This window comes from Podarcis melisellensis (genome assembly GCF_964234715.1).
Source record: "Podarcis melisellensis genome assembly, chromosome: 11".
Lineage (NCBI taxonomy): Eukaryota > Metazoa > Chordata > Lepidosauria > Squamata > Lacertidae > Podarcis > Podarcis melisellensis.
The window spans coordinates 43,868,807-43,882,374 of record NC_138543.1 but is presented as its reverse complement, the minus strand read 5'-3'; the positions used below and the strand labels follow the sequence as shown (position 1 = coordinate 43,882,374).

The 13,568-nt window shown below is 41.5% G+C and overlaps 1 long non-coding RNA gene across 1 annotated transcript; it reads right to left on the bottom strand.

Moving 5' to 3' along the window:
• Positions 1 to 1,072: 1,072 nt before the first annotated feature.
• LOC309380262 lies at positions 1,073 to 11,605 on the bottom strand. The gene is made up of 4 exons (XR_014172782.1): positions 11,519 to 11,605; positions 5,174 to 5,261; positions 3,835 to 3,902; positions 1,073 to 1,125 (listed from the first exon to the last, which is right to left on the bottom strand). It is a non-coding gene; the product is annotated as an uncharacterized lncRNA (long non-coding RNA).
• Between the last annotated feature and the right edge of the window lie 1,963 nt (positions 11,606 to 13,568).

The following is a 13,568-nucleotide window of genomic DNA, read 5'->3' as shown; positions in this document are numbered from 1 at the left end:
ACTGACATGGTTTCCCCCTTCCCAAAGTCGGTAGTGTAATTTTTTTTGTTTTTTGTTTTGCAATAAAGAAATAATAAGTAAAGGCATGTTGCAAAACCTGCCATAGGAAATGGCATCTGATTGGCCACTGTGAGAACAGGATGCTGGACTAGATGGGTCAGTGTTCTGGTCCCGTAGACTCTTCCTATGTTTACAATTTCTAGGCTCTCTATGGTTAGGAGCACAGCAAGGACTGGAATAGTATAGGCCTTAAGTCTTCCATGCCCCCTGATGATGAAATAGTATAGTTCTATTTCTTAACACCACCCGTATCTGATTCTCTTCTGTTATCACCAAAGCTGAGCAAATGAATGATCTGCAACTAGATCCTCAAGGCATCCAGGAGACACATAAATAGCTTACCTAGGGAGCTAATCTTAAAACAGTTTCCCAAATCTACCACTGAGATTAATATACTCCTCTCCATTTCCTGGCAGAGGATGAGCTGTACCCTCTCTATCTGTAGTTGACTTTCTGGTGCTATCACTCATGCGGTTCATTATTAGCAGCCAATTCCATTTCCCTTTGGCTGAAACTTATTCTGATTAGAGCTGATTAAATAAAGTTATACTTCAAATCATGCTCATGAAGTGGTATGGCTTTTTTTAAAAGAAAGAAAAAGATAATCTGGTTATTGTGGGCAGAGTTTTCCTGTGATGCTAATGGCCTTTGCACCCATATGTCAAAAGCATGGCTGTTGTTGTACAGATGTAGTAAAACACTTGGAAGTAGGGGTGGGATTTTCTGGAAATCTTGATGCTGTGCTTTATTCATACATCTCCCTTCTAATTCCCATCTCACCTAATCCCAATGAGAAGCAGCCCCCTCTTCTGGGGTTCAGCTAAAAAATACGAACAATTCTCACATATTTTGTACAGTATTATTTGAATTATTATACATTGAATTTTATATATGTATAATTTTATACATATTATTACACATATAATGGCCAACGTGGGATGATGTGAGTCAGGGATGATGTGTGCTGGAGTCTAACAACATCTGGAGGACACATCTGACATTGAGGCAACACATGAAAAGAGTGGCAGTTTTCAGCTTGGGTCCGGCATAGGAAAGTACTGTCATCTGAAAAGAAGGAAGCAGAGACCTTTAAAAAACCCCAAATCAATTGTGCAGCCCTCAATTCATGGTCTATTCAAGTCACGCAATCAGTAAAAACTCAAGTGTTGGGATCTCCTGCAAGAGTGCAGCCCTTCTGTGAAAAAGAAACCCACCTACTTCCCCCTGACCCTGAAGGAACAGCCCAAAATGTCAGGTGATTTCACAGCTCCTATGCCTATTGAAACCCCCTTTTCACAAATTCTGGGTTATTCCTGTCATTTTTTTTAGCTATAGGTATTGTTCAGGCAGACCATTACCATTCTGAAGAGCCAGAGGCCTTCACAACATCACACTGTTCATGTGAATAGATTATCTGTGAATCCATGAGCAGTTTAAAGTTGACTTCTTGGCTGCATTGTGGGGGAACCCAGTAAAGCATTGGGTTATTAAGTTGCCTCATGTCAGGTTAAACACTATGTTGATCTAGCCCTGTATTCAGGCTGGAAGGGGCATCTGTGGGTTGTTTTTCCAGCATGTAGTGGTTAGGCCCCAAAGTCTACAAGATATGTGGTTCTCCAGATGTTGTTGGACTACCTTTCCCATCTTCTCTGACTATTGACCACGCTGGCTCAGGTTGATAGGCACTGGAGTCCAACAACACGTGGTGGGACACAGGTTCCCCATCCCTTGTCTACATGTGTAATTGGATAAAGCTCCAGTTGGCAGGCTACTTTCTGCCTAATTTCTCTGTGAAATGCTCCATTGCTTCAGAATTACTATGTTCTACCTCCACTGTTAGAGGCAGTATGCTGGGGAACGCTGGAAAAAGTGTTGTTGTTCTCAGGTTCTTCTTGCAGGCATCTGGATGGCCATTGTGAGAACAAGATGTTGCACTAGGTGGTCCACTGGCCTGATCCAGAAGGCTTTTCTTAAGTGTTTATGCTCTTATTCCATATTGAGAAAATGCATATACTATAGCTAACACCACTAATGGAAATGAGATCCCTCCCCCCCAAAAAGTCTCTGTTTATAAGTAACTAGCATCTTATAGGGGAACACTGGATTATTTTCATGCACAATCCATTTGGGAGATCGTCAAAGCTGCACATGCTGGCTATTGAAATAAGAAAATGAGCTGTGTTGCAAGTTTATGGGGAGTCAGCTGGCACCTCATTTACAAATATTAAAAATCCATAGAGGCTGGAAAAAAAACTTTTTAAGAGTGCAAAGCAGCAAAGATGGATCACATAACCGGCCAAATATGTGACACATCTAAACATAAAGATTGAGTCACAGCCAACAGCTACTTCTGGAGCCTCCTGGGGAGTAAGTGCCAGGACAAGAAAATGGAACTTCCTCCATTTTTTGCATCTCAGGTTTACTAAGGTTTGAGATCGGTTATCTTGCAAGCGGTCAGGGGGGTATGATGCGGTGCAAGCCAAGGGAACTAATTCTTCACTTCCCCATCTCGTTATCCCCCATTATCCCAAATGAGTAAAAATGTGTCCAGAGCGCCAGGTTTTCAGCTGGGCCTCCTTATCTGCATGTAAACATTGCTGTGGGTGAAATCGTTGCCCTACAGAAGTCAATGGGAACTTTGCCATAGGCTACAAGGGAAGCCAAGAAGTGATTTCCTGCTGGGATCCTGGCTAGGCAAAAAGCACGGACAGTTTTAATGGATTTTAGCGGCTTGCTATTATTGAAGGATCTCAGCGGCTTCCATTCCCCACATGCATGAAGCGAAACATCTTTTGAGATAGTGAACAGTTCTGAGCGTAGCTTTCCAATGGAGGTGTTTGGTTCTCCTTCCTCTCAAGTAGGTGTGTTGCGGCTGAGCTCAAAGCCATTAGGGTGCGATGGTGTTTCCAACAGGCCATTCATTAACTTGGTTGAAAGCGTGGAGCTGGCTGGCATGTGCAACTAGGCCTGACCTGAAATGCCCCCTCCTTTCACCATCTTATTCATGGGCTTTGATGAATGCTCCCTCCCTTTGAGTGATTTTTTTAGGGGACTACTTGCTACTTTAGGCTGTCATTCTCTCCCCCCCTCTCTCCACGTGATGGCAGATGGTTTCATGAACATGCTATATAGCTAATGAGATTTGGCCAAATGATGATGTCTGAAGCCAAATCAGAGTGAGGGCATTGAACTGAATGGGCAAGACCAAGTAGCAGTATGTTGGATTTCCTGTGCCCGCAAGGTATGATTAGATGTGTACTTTTAAACAACCCTTTCAACTTAACAGATGCCCTTCCGAAACAGAAAAGGAAGCATTTTGCCATTCTGCTTTGTGTTCATCATGATGATACTTGACCATGAGGTTCTGATACAGGATGAGGTGTGAATTCAAATCAGAGTGAGGGCAATGCTTCTGCCTTCATTCTGTCACCATGTGGACAAGAACAGAAGACCAAATAACCTGCCCCGATGCAGCCGGAAAGGGCAATCAGATCCTGAGCCATTTGGATGTTCCAGAGGTTGGCCAGGGTTTAGACAGGAGTGCCAGTCATATCAGCCACCTGGAAATCTATTGGATCCATCAGCCTCTGAGGCCAGACCATCCTAATAGATCCCTCACCCGTCCAGAATGGGAAAGCTGCTGAAAGCCACAATTCCACCAATCTATGTCAGTCCATGCATGTGATATGTAGCAGTATTAAGGCGGTCAATGGGATATTAAATGAGGGACTGATTATGCTTTTACCATTTTCAAATAATAAGAGTAGCAGATACCTGCTGTTCACTTTGATACCATTTCCTGCAATTTCTTTTTTCTCTTCTGGTCAATGCTCTTTATTGTCCTGCAATTTCTTAAACCATGGTGTGAGTCACTATTTTACATCACGTGCAGAAAATGGTTTGACAGTACATCCTTGTTCCCTTTTGTTTATATAATATTTTTATTTGGTTTTAAATAATATAAAGTCCAAATATCGAGATTACTTTGAATCTCCTGACTTCCCCCCATCCCTTCCATGGGTCCTAATGATAATATTTACAACTGCATATCAATATTTATCCATTTTTTTATCCTTCTAAATTATCCATACTTTCTGTTACAAGTATGGTTAAAATCCTGCCAATGTTTTAACTTGCTTGCAGAGGTCTCTTAAGTAAATCATAAACCCCGACTAGAGAAGAATGGCAAACCAAGCTGATGGACTCTGTTGAAACGGCAAGATTAACGGGGAAGCTCAGAAATCAAGAAGACAAGAACTTTAAAAAAAGAATGGGAAAAGTTTATGATTTACATCCTTGTCCTCTTTTGAAAGCGAGTCTTCCGCATGCAGATCTGAATCACTGCTGTTCATTTTGTGCATTGTCAAGCTGCCACTTTTATTTTTTTTATTTTTTTGCAAAACAAGCAGAGTTCAGAACTGCATGCAAGTGGGTTTCCCTTCAGGGGAAAACCACCCCAACTCAGATTATCCCTGTGTTCCAATGTGGTTTCCCACTTCATATTCTGCACTGTTCAAAGCTGCTTCTGATACTTTCTCTTTAGAAATCTTTGAACTTTCTGGCATTGAATGAATTTATGAGCAATGAGCCACCAAAGGCATTTGAAAGGTGCCTTATCTGAGCCTAAGCCTCCTACATTTTTCTCTTCAGTGCCATAATCCACAAGGAGCATACAACAACTATATCTGTTGCTGTGCTCTATTCATTCTTTTGTTTATCAAAGAAGGGTTTCCATCATTTGCAAGGTAAACTATGAAGAAGAAGGGGTGGGGGGTGGGGAAACCCACACAAATCTCCCAGCTAATGCTCTGCTGTGCCGTTTTTGAAAGTGATCCGTAATATTTCAGTAAAAAGGACCTCGGCTTTGTATGCTCCGAACTACTAAGGGTATCCTTACAAGGGCTGGGGAGGGGAAAAAGTAGTAGTTGACAATTCAAAGACATACCTTATCTGAATAGTGTTATTGTAAAGAGAATAGAGTGGGAGACAAAGGATGGGAACCGCAGAAAAAGGAATCGGATATCACAGGTCCAGTGCAAGAATGACTAATAGAATGTGGGGCAAAAGACTCAAAGCGTGAGTGACAGCTCAAAGACAAGATGGGATTTCATACCTTTTCCAAACATTGCTTCTGTGCTTCCTTCAAAGAAACTTTCAAATCCCAGCTGGGTTCCTTAATGAACTAACAAAGCACATTCTCCCTGGAAGATGAAAGTGGGGGGGAAAGGAAGGTAGTGGAACATATCTAATTTTTCCCCCCAAACAAAAAAGGAAGGAAATAGACCCAACTAAGTTTAGAGTTCTTTTCAGCACATAAAGAACATTCAGGGACACACACAAGCACACACACACACACACACACACACACACATATTATCTAAGCCAAACAGTTGCATAGCCCTATGGACATCCAAGAAGAAGAAACCAATGTACGGTCTATATACATAGACTATGCACTGTATGTATTTCTCTGGGTTTATGCTCTGCCCTACTCTAGACTCATGTAGTCATTTTTTTAAATAAAAAATGGCAGCCTCCTCATTCAGGTGCTGATAGTTGCCCCAGTGATCCCCCACAACTGTTGGGTGTCCCCACTCACTTCAATGGAAGTTACTTGGACATGTCCCCTTATGCACACGGAGCTATCCTCTCCACTGCAGTGAGCAGGGAAGTCCTTGTGCAAGGTAGCTCCATGTGCGTGATGGAATTCTAGTGTCTGAGAGACATCCTTTAAACTGAACAAAGGTCCTGTCAAATAGATAAGTCTTGGGCCCAGTTCACAAACATAGCAAGATCTATGATCCTGTAATAAGTTTCAGTGCAGCTACAAGCACACAGCTTGGGAGTGCAGGATCTGGCCCTTGAAGTCACTTCCTGTGGCCCCAGCTGCCAAATCTTAATCAGTCTGATTGTCTCTCCAAGATTTACCATTTGAATACAGTTATCTGGAAAAAATTGATTTACAAGTATGTTCATCTATAGCAGGAAGTCAAGAGATATGAAATAGGGAGCCAAGCCGAAGCTGTTTTAAAAAGGCTTGAACTCCCTATGTAGAAGTTGATATGAAAATATTTATATTTTTCTTTTTTGAAATTTATCTCTTTCTATTTTTAATTCTTTGTTCTGTTCTTTTTATCTATTTTTCTTTTTAGTTTTATTTATGTATATTTGGTGTATTTACGTGTTTGCAATTCATAATAATAACAAAATCTTAATCAGTCACTGGGAAAGTCTTATATAAAATGACTGGACTTAACTCTCAGTTATATGCCTGTTGTCTTTGTCCATGGAGTTTTCTTGGCAGGGATACTGGAGTGGCTTGCTGGTTCCTCCTCCAGGTGGATCACGTTTGGTAAAAACTCTCCACTATGACCTGTTCATCTTGGGTGCCCTGCTCGGCATAGTTCATAGCTTCTCTGAGTTCTTCAAGCCCCTTCGCCACGGCAAGGCAGTGATCCATGAAGGGGCCTTTACCTTTTAATATTACTTAATAAGGGCATATATATGTGTGCTACTCTTTAGGGTATTGTTTGGTAAAATGCGTTCCTGGGCCCTGGATAGGCAGGTCTGGACAACAGAACAGCCACAGAAAATATTCGAGTCAGTCATCTCCTGTCAAGCCCTTCTCAAAGGAACAAAATCAGGCATAATATAGATAAGTGCAATGAACATATTGTGCATGCACTTACATTATATATCAGCTTGCCATGCTACTACATGCTTAACTAACTGTACTTTTGACTCAAGTGCTCCCAACCTTTTTTCTCTCTGTGGACTTCTCGAAAATTGCTGAGGTTCTTGGTGGTCTACTTAAAGATTTCCCCCCTCCATTGTAGCAATATGTTGCATATGCTAGATACTTTATGATTTTTAATCACATTTTTATTGCTTCTTTTGTTTCTTATATAGGCGGCAACAATTTTGTCCTTGTCCAGTTAGCATGTGACTGCCGACACGTGGGTCTTTTTGGACCTGGAGGATGGTGGAATGGGGTGGAATGGTGGTGAACTAGGGCAGAGTGGGCTTAAGCGTGCTCCATCGACAGGTGGGGGGGGGCAGGAATGGAACCCCCACACAAAATGGTCATTTTATTGCATTACAATTTGCATTCCATAGAATTCAAATTGCAACATCATAAAATGCAATGCACAAGAATAATAGAATTACAGTGGTACCTCGGTTAAGTACTTAATTCTTTCTGGGGGGTCTGTTCTTAACCTGAAACTGTTCTTAACCTGAAGCACCACTTTAGCTAATGGGGCTTCCTGCTGCCGCCACGCCGACGGAGCATGATTTCTGTTCTCATCCTGAAGCAAAGTTCTTAACCCGAGGTACTATTTCTGGGTTAGCGGAGTCTGTAACCTGAAGCGTATGTAAACTGAAGCGTATGTAACCCGAGGTACCCCTGTATAGAGTTTGAAGGCCCCCCCTTGCAATGCAAGAATAAAAGAAGCAATTAAAATGCAATTGAAATCAATACAAATATTTAATGCAATAGTCTACCATCTTCAACCAGAAACCCACAAACAGGCCATTGAACATCTGAATGAACCCCACAGACCACTGTTGGTCCACAAGCCACCGTTTGAGAATGGAGACTGAAGCTGACTGACTATGCAGAATTGGACAGATTAACCGGGAAAATTAGATATCTTCAAGACCAAAAGTTCATCGAGGACTGGGGGAAATTTGTTGAATATCTGAAAAGAACATGTGATGTGCAAACAACACTGGTGGGATTTCAAGAAGCACTGTGAAAGTAGAGATATATTGTTAAAAAGAAACAGGAGTGGGAGGGAAGTTTAATGGCAATATAAACAGAGGAATGCGTAAACTGAGAAGCAAATATGGATGATTGTCAGAGAAGCCGAAGGAAGTCTAAAAAGAACCAAATTTGTGAAAATCTGATAGAATTGTATATTTGTGTTGGAAAATAATAAAAATTATTTATAATAAAAAAAAGAGAACCCTTGCTGCAATGGAGTTAATTGCAGTGCTTACCTCTATATACCTTGCTAAAGTACCTCTAAGCAGTGACATAAGAGAACCGGCAGGAACTATGACAGAATCTGACCAGGGGGGTGGGGGTGCAGAGGTGACTGCAGCCTGTCTTTTGTGTAACATTTCATCAAAGTGAAAGCAGCAAACAATCTCAGCATGTGCCACAAATAGACTTGATGTGCGATTACCGAAGATAACCCCATAGGATCCCCTGAAATCCTGCATCATCTTAATAGCAACCTTTGGGTCAGCGAGCAAAATATGATAATAGAATAAAGTCCAACTTTAGGCAATCTCCTTTGCATCAAAAAAAGAAAAAGAAAAGAGAAAGGTAGTGCATTGAGTGCCAAGGGCTTCTATTAGTACCATCCATTTTGTTAGCATTTCTCCAATTTATCTTGCATTACGAACCCCTCGGAGTACTATGCCTATTGTAAATATTTAAGCATTACTGTTGACATAAAGATAATACTGACAAATTGAGTTAACATTTCTGTGGAGGATTACTGACCATGTGTAGTGCTGATCAACTTTTAACACCCACCCCTAGCCCCTCGGCCCACGCCAAGCTCTGTTTAGTCTACAATATGGCCGCGCTCCTCAAATGAATTTTGAGCTGTGATTTACACAAAATGTGAAACAATCTTTCTTGGATCAATTAATTGTTTGGACTGCCTTAATATATTTCCATTTTAACGAGATTACGCCAGCATCAAAGGCACAGCGATGGGTGAAAGATGTCAGTGGCCTCGTGAGCAGGGGAGCTTCCTAGCTCAGGCCTCCTCAATTTGTGACTCATCAGACGTCCACATGGACCACCAGGGAATCAGTAAAGCCGCTGCTTGCTCTGTTGGTCTGGGACTGAGAAATAGGAAGGATGTCAAGCAGTTGTCAGCTGCATGACTGGTGAGATGATGATAATAATAATAATAATAATAATTTTATTATTCGTACCATGCCCATCTGACTGGGTTGCCCCAGCCACTCTGAGCAGCTTCCAACAGATATAAAAACATCATCAAACATTAAAAATATCCCTGTACAGGGCTGCCTTCAGATGTCTTCTAAAAGTCAAATATAGTGGTACCTCGGTTTACGAACTTAATCTGTTCCAGAAGTCCGTTCTTAATCCAAAGCTGTTCTTAAACTGAGGCGTGCTTTCCCTAATGAGGCCTCCTGCCACCGGTGCCCTTCCACCTTTCGGCTTCCGTTCAGAGAACGAGGTAAAGTTCACTAACCAGAACACTACTTCCAGTTCAGGTAGTTGAATAATTTCATTCCTCTCTGTTGTATTGTATTGTATTGTATTGTATTGTATTGTATTGTATTGTATTTCATGTTTTATGTTCTTTTAACATTCTGTTATAGATGTTAAATTTCTGTGCATACAGCCCTAAAATTCATTTTTGGCAAAAGGTTCAGTTTATGAATGAATGGATAAATAAATTTAATCAATGCTGCCAAACAAATCACTTTCTTGGGATGTGGCAAATGCTCATTGGTTGCATCCAACGAAGTCATCCTGTTAGTGCAACAACAGCAGCAGCAACAACAACAACACACACACATGTGGAATCTACACACATATAAAAAAAGTTCTGAAAATTATTTATTTTTAAAAATACACTGAATTTTCCATAAGGCTCACCATCGCCATCTAGTGTCACATTATATATTGCACTTAAAACACACTTGCAACTTTTTATTTGCACCTGTATAGCTGAGTCTTCTCTTCTCTCCCAGTGTACCCTCTATGCCCCCCTAATTGGTGCTGGGTCTTCCCCCAATCCTCTGGAACAGATTTGGGTGAGGGGTGCAGGGAGAGGGTGTCCCACTGTGCAGGCAGAAGTCCTTGCACTATTGGGATAACTTAACTAGGTGTGACTCCCATATCACCATACATTTGTGTGCCTTTAAGGTCTCTCCAATACCCCTTTATTTTTATATATTTATTTATGAAAAATATTTATAAACTACCCGCTCACATAAAATACTGGGATGGTGTGCAGCAATGTATGCAAATACAATAGAGAAGATAAAATACCATAAAAATAGGCAATAATTGCTAAAATGACTGGCTTGTCTTAGGAAAATTATGTCTTTGGGCATAGAAAGGTCTTCAACAGATGCCTGAAAGTCAGTGGCATGCCAAATCTCTGCAAAGAGATCTCTGTGGGAAGAGTGTTCCATAGCATGGGACCAGCAACACCAAATGTCTCTCTGGGTGTTCCCTACAGGCTTGCCCCGCGAGCCACAAAGAGCCGCAGGAAAGTCCCGCCAGCAAATAAAGACAGTTCCTGTTACCAGCTGCTGAATCTTTTGCTTCCACCATGCTATGCAGTCCTTACCCCCTCTCCCACACCTTCCTCTGGTGCTTTGTCTAGGAGAGAGAGAGAGAGAGAAAGAGAGATGTGGATGGGTGGAATATAGCATGCTGTAGAAAGGGAATGGTCACATCTGTTGCTCTGCCCACTTTTTTGCCTGTGTCGCCATCCACAGTTTTCCTCTGGCTCCAGCCACCACTGTCCTGTAGCTCCTAGAGATTATTGCTACACCAAACATGGGTTTGATTCTAGCTATTCCTCTTTCACAATCCGCCAACTAACTATAGATGCAACAACACAGAGCGGCTTTCGGGCAAGTTTTATGAATGGTGAAAAAGTTACGTACATGGAGTAATTTATAAATTGTGGGGATCATTGCAGAGATCAAGTGAAATCACCTTTTTAGTAGTAGTAGTAATAGTAATAATAATAATAATAATATAACAAATCAAATAAACACAGCATCCTTAAGAGTTAATCTTTTGCTGCTATTAAATCGGGCTACATTTTCTTTTTTTGTCCCATGTGTCATGAGAAACAACCCCTTTCCCAATCCAGCTTTGAAAATATCATTCCCTTATCTGTAGTGCTGAGATGATCATCTGAAGACATTTCCCCATGATGGCCTAGCCAAAACATTTAGTGGTTTATAAATCTGCTCCGTTCTTCATGACGATTCTCTTGCAGTTTCCCTTCTTTTACCCCTGAGTCTGTCACAGCAAGGAGTGTGGTTTGGGGGAAAATGCAGTTTCTTAACAGGAATTAACTAGCAGATGTTTTAGTAGTATTTTATGAGAACATTTTGGCCTTTAATGAATAATTGCTAGGTGATGACTCTGATAATGCTAAACTTGTCCTGAAAGCAAAGGGGAAACTGCAGTGTGAGTAAGCAAAAGGGGATGAGGGGACCACTATGTGCTCAGTGAAGTTACAGCCGCACCCAAGCTATTCAGGGTGTTGTGTCATCTTCTCTGGCCATGATCCTCCATCTGGGTCACAGGCAGCCTCAAGAAGAAAAGGAGCATCATATGAGGTGATGACCTTCCTCCCCTCTTCTGGACTATACTGGTTAGAGGATGTGACCCTCTCTGACTCAGGCTTAGAGGACAGCGCTCCCATGCAGCCTTCACCACCTCACTGCTGTAGGAAGCAGCAATTCCAGAATAGGCTTATGGTCCTTGAAATGAGGGTCCTCAGAGGGCTAATAAGGCCAGCCAGCCTTCAAAAGGCCTTAGAAGGCCTCAGCATATTGCCGTGGCAAAAGCTCTCCCAATGCATGAGTATGAGAGAGGTCTAGTGAATGCTGGCCACAAGAAGTGCTACTTATTTTATTTATTTCAAAAAATGTCATAAACCCAAAGCTGTTTACGGAAAAGATAAAACAATGAAATTATCACTGGAAAAAAATACAGCTGTTATTTAAAACATACAGAAAGTTAGAACTGCAATAGATAGGCTAAAACAAATGAAAACTCCTACAAACTTTCAAAACATCTGGGTAGGCTTGTCTAAATTACAGGGCCTCTCCAGCCCTGGAATTCCCTACCGGGACTAAAAAAAATGATGTCATCTGTATCTAAAAAAATTGATGTCATCTGTATGATTTTAGAATGTTGTATTATTTTATTGTTGTTAGCCACCCTGAGCCCAGCTTCGGCTGGGGAGGGCGGGAGATAAATTAAAAAATCATTATTATTTATTATTATTCTGGCATGCTGTTATGGGGGCAGCACTGGGTGGAGGGATAAAACAGCAAGTGACTCTTGAGGCATTGTTGATGAAGTTAGACATTTTTGATGGCCAGAATAAGGACATTTTACATCACCATTCAATCTGACCGTCCTTAGTGGTAGCAGCACAACAAGAAATTGTGTTACGTTGGAAAGCTAACCAACTTTCTTCCGTTGAATATTGATATCAAAGAGTGTGGACTTTGACACTAATGGAAAAGCCCAAAGAATAAAAGGTGATAGGACAATACATTGAGGTTAAGGTTATCAGTGCCCACTAATGTTGGCATTAGGAGTGGATGAATCTGCCAATTTGATCTTTTAAAAAACTTATTATTCCAATCACAAATTCAGTTCGCCACATTCTGCATCAGTTTGCAATTTGAAAAGAAAACACCTCATAAAAATTGGTCAGAATTTTAGTGTGATTTTTTCCTGATATATATTTTTTTGTAAGCTGTTTTCTCCGAAACAGTGCATTTTCATGTTATTTTCACTAATATTTGCACTTTCCACATTATTATTTTTTTCTGTTGGAAAGCCACACCACAAAATTCAGAGGAAGTGTAAATTTCAAAGGATAGCTGTGTTTTGGTTTGAGTATTGTCTGGGAAAGTGCACATTAGGGATCTAATGGAGCATCTTCTCCATTTGTTCCTTCAGTATCAGAGGCAGAATGCCTCAGAATGTCAGTTGCTAGTCTTTGGTGACATAAATAATATGGTGTTCCTATTGGGCCAGAATTATTCAGATGGCATTTTCTGCCTTCATCCCTGGTCTTCCTTCATGCTACTTTCCAACTCCATGCACATGGCTTCACAGCTTCAAAAGGCTTTGTTCTGTGTGTAATATGAGACCTTCCTGTTGCGTATGTGAAGGAAGTCTTAGTCACTTGCTTGCTGAACACTGAACTGTTCGGACATGTTTTTTGTAGAGTTGCACAGTCAGTAAATAAACAAGATGTAAAAGGCTTTCTGACTATCTTCTTTCCCTTGCTGGGATGCAAGGAGGGAAGGGGGTGTGCATTTCCCATGCTGGGAAATGTCGCCTATTGAGATCTCCTGGACTGCGGGGATTGCAGCCAGGGCAGATCACAGGTAAACAAGCCAGGGAGCCTGGGAGAGTTGCCAGTCTCTCCCGATGGGGCTTGTTTTCCAACAGGGTGGGTGACACTGCTGAGAAGGCCCTCTGTCTGGTTCCTGTAACTTCTCACAGTGAGGGAACTGCCAGAAGATCCTTGCAGCTGAATCTTGGAAAGTATTCAACTAAACAGTTGTGCAAGCACAAGGATTAGCACTGTCGTTATAGGATTGCTCCAGCCTTTTTTCCTGCACCTCCAAATCTGCTGTTTAGGAGTAAACCCAGAAGAGATGTAGGGGACAAGAGGAGGAGAACATTGTGTTGTGCTGACATAACTCTTGTGCTGGTGGAACCTTCTCCTCAGCACTAATTT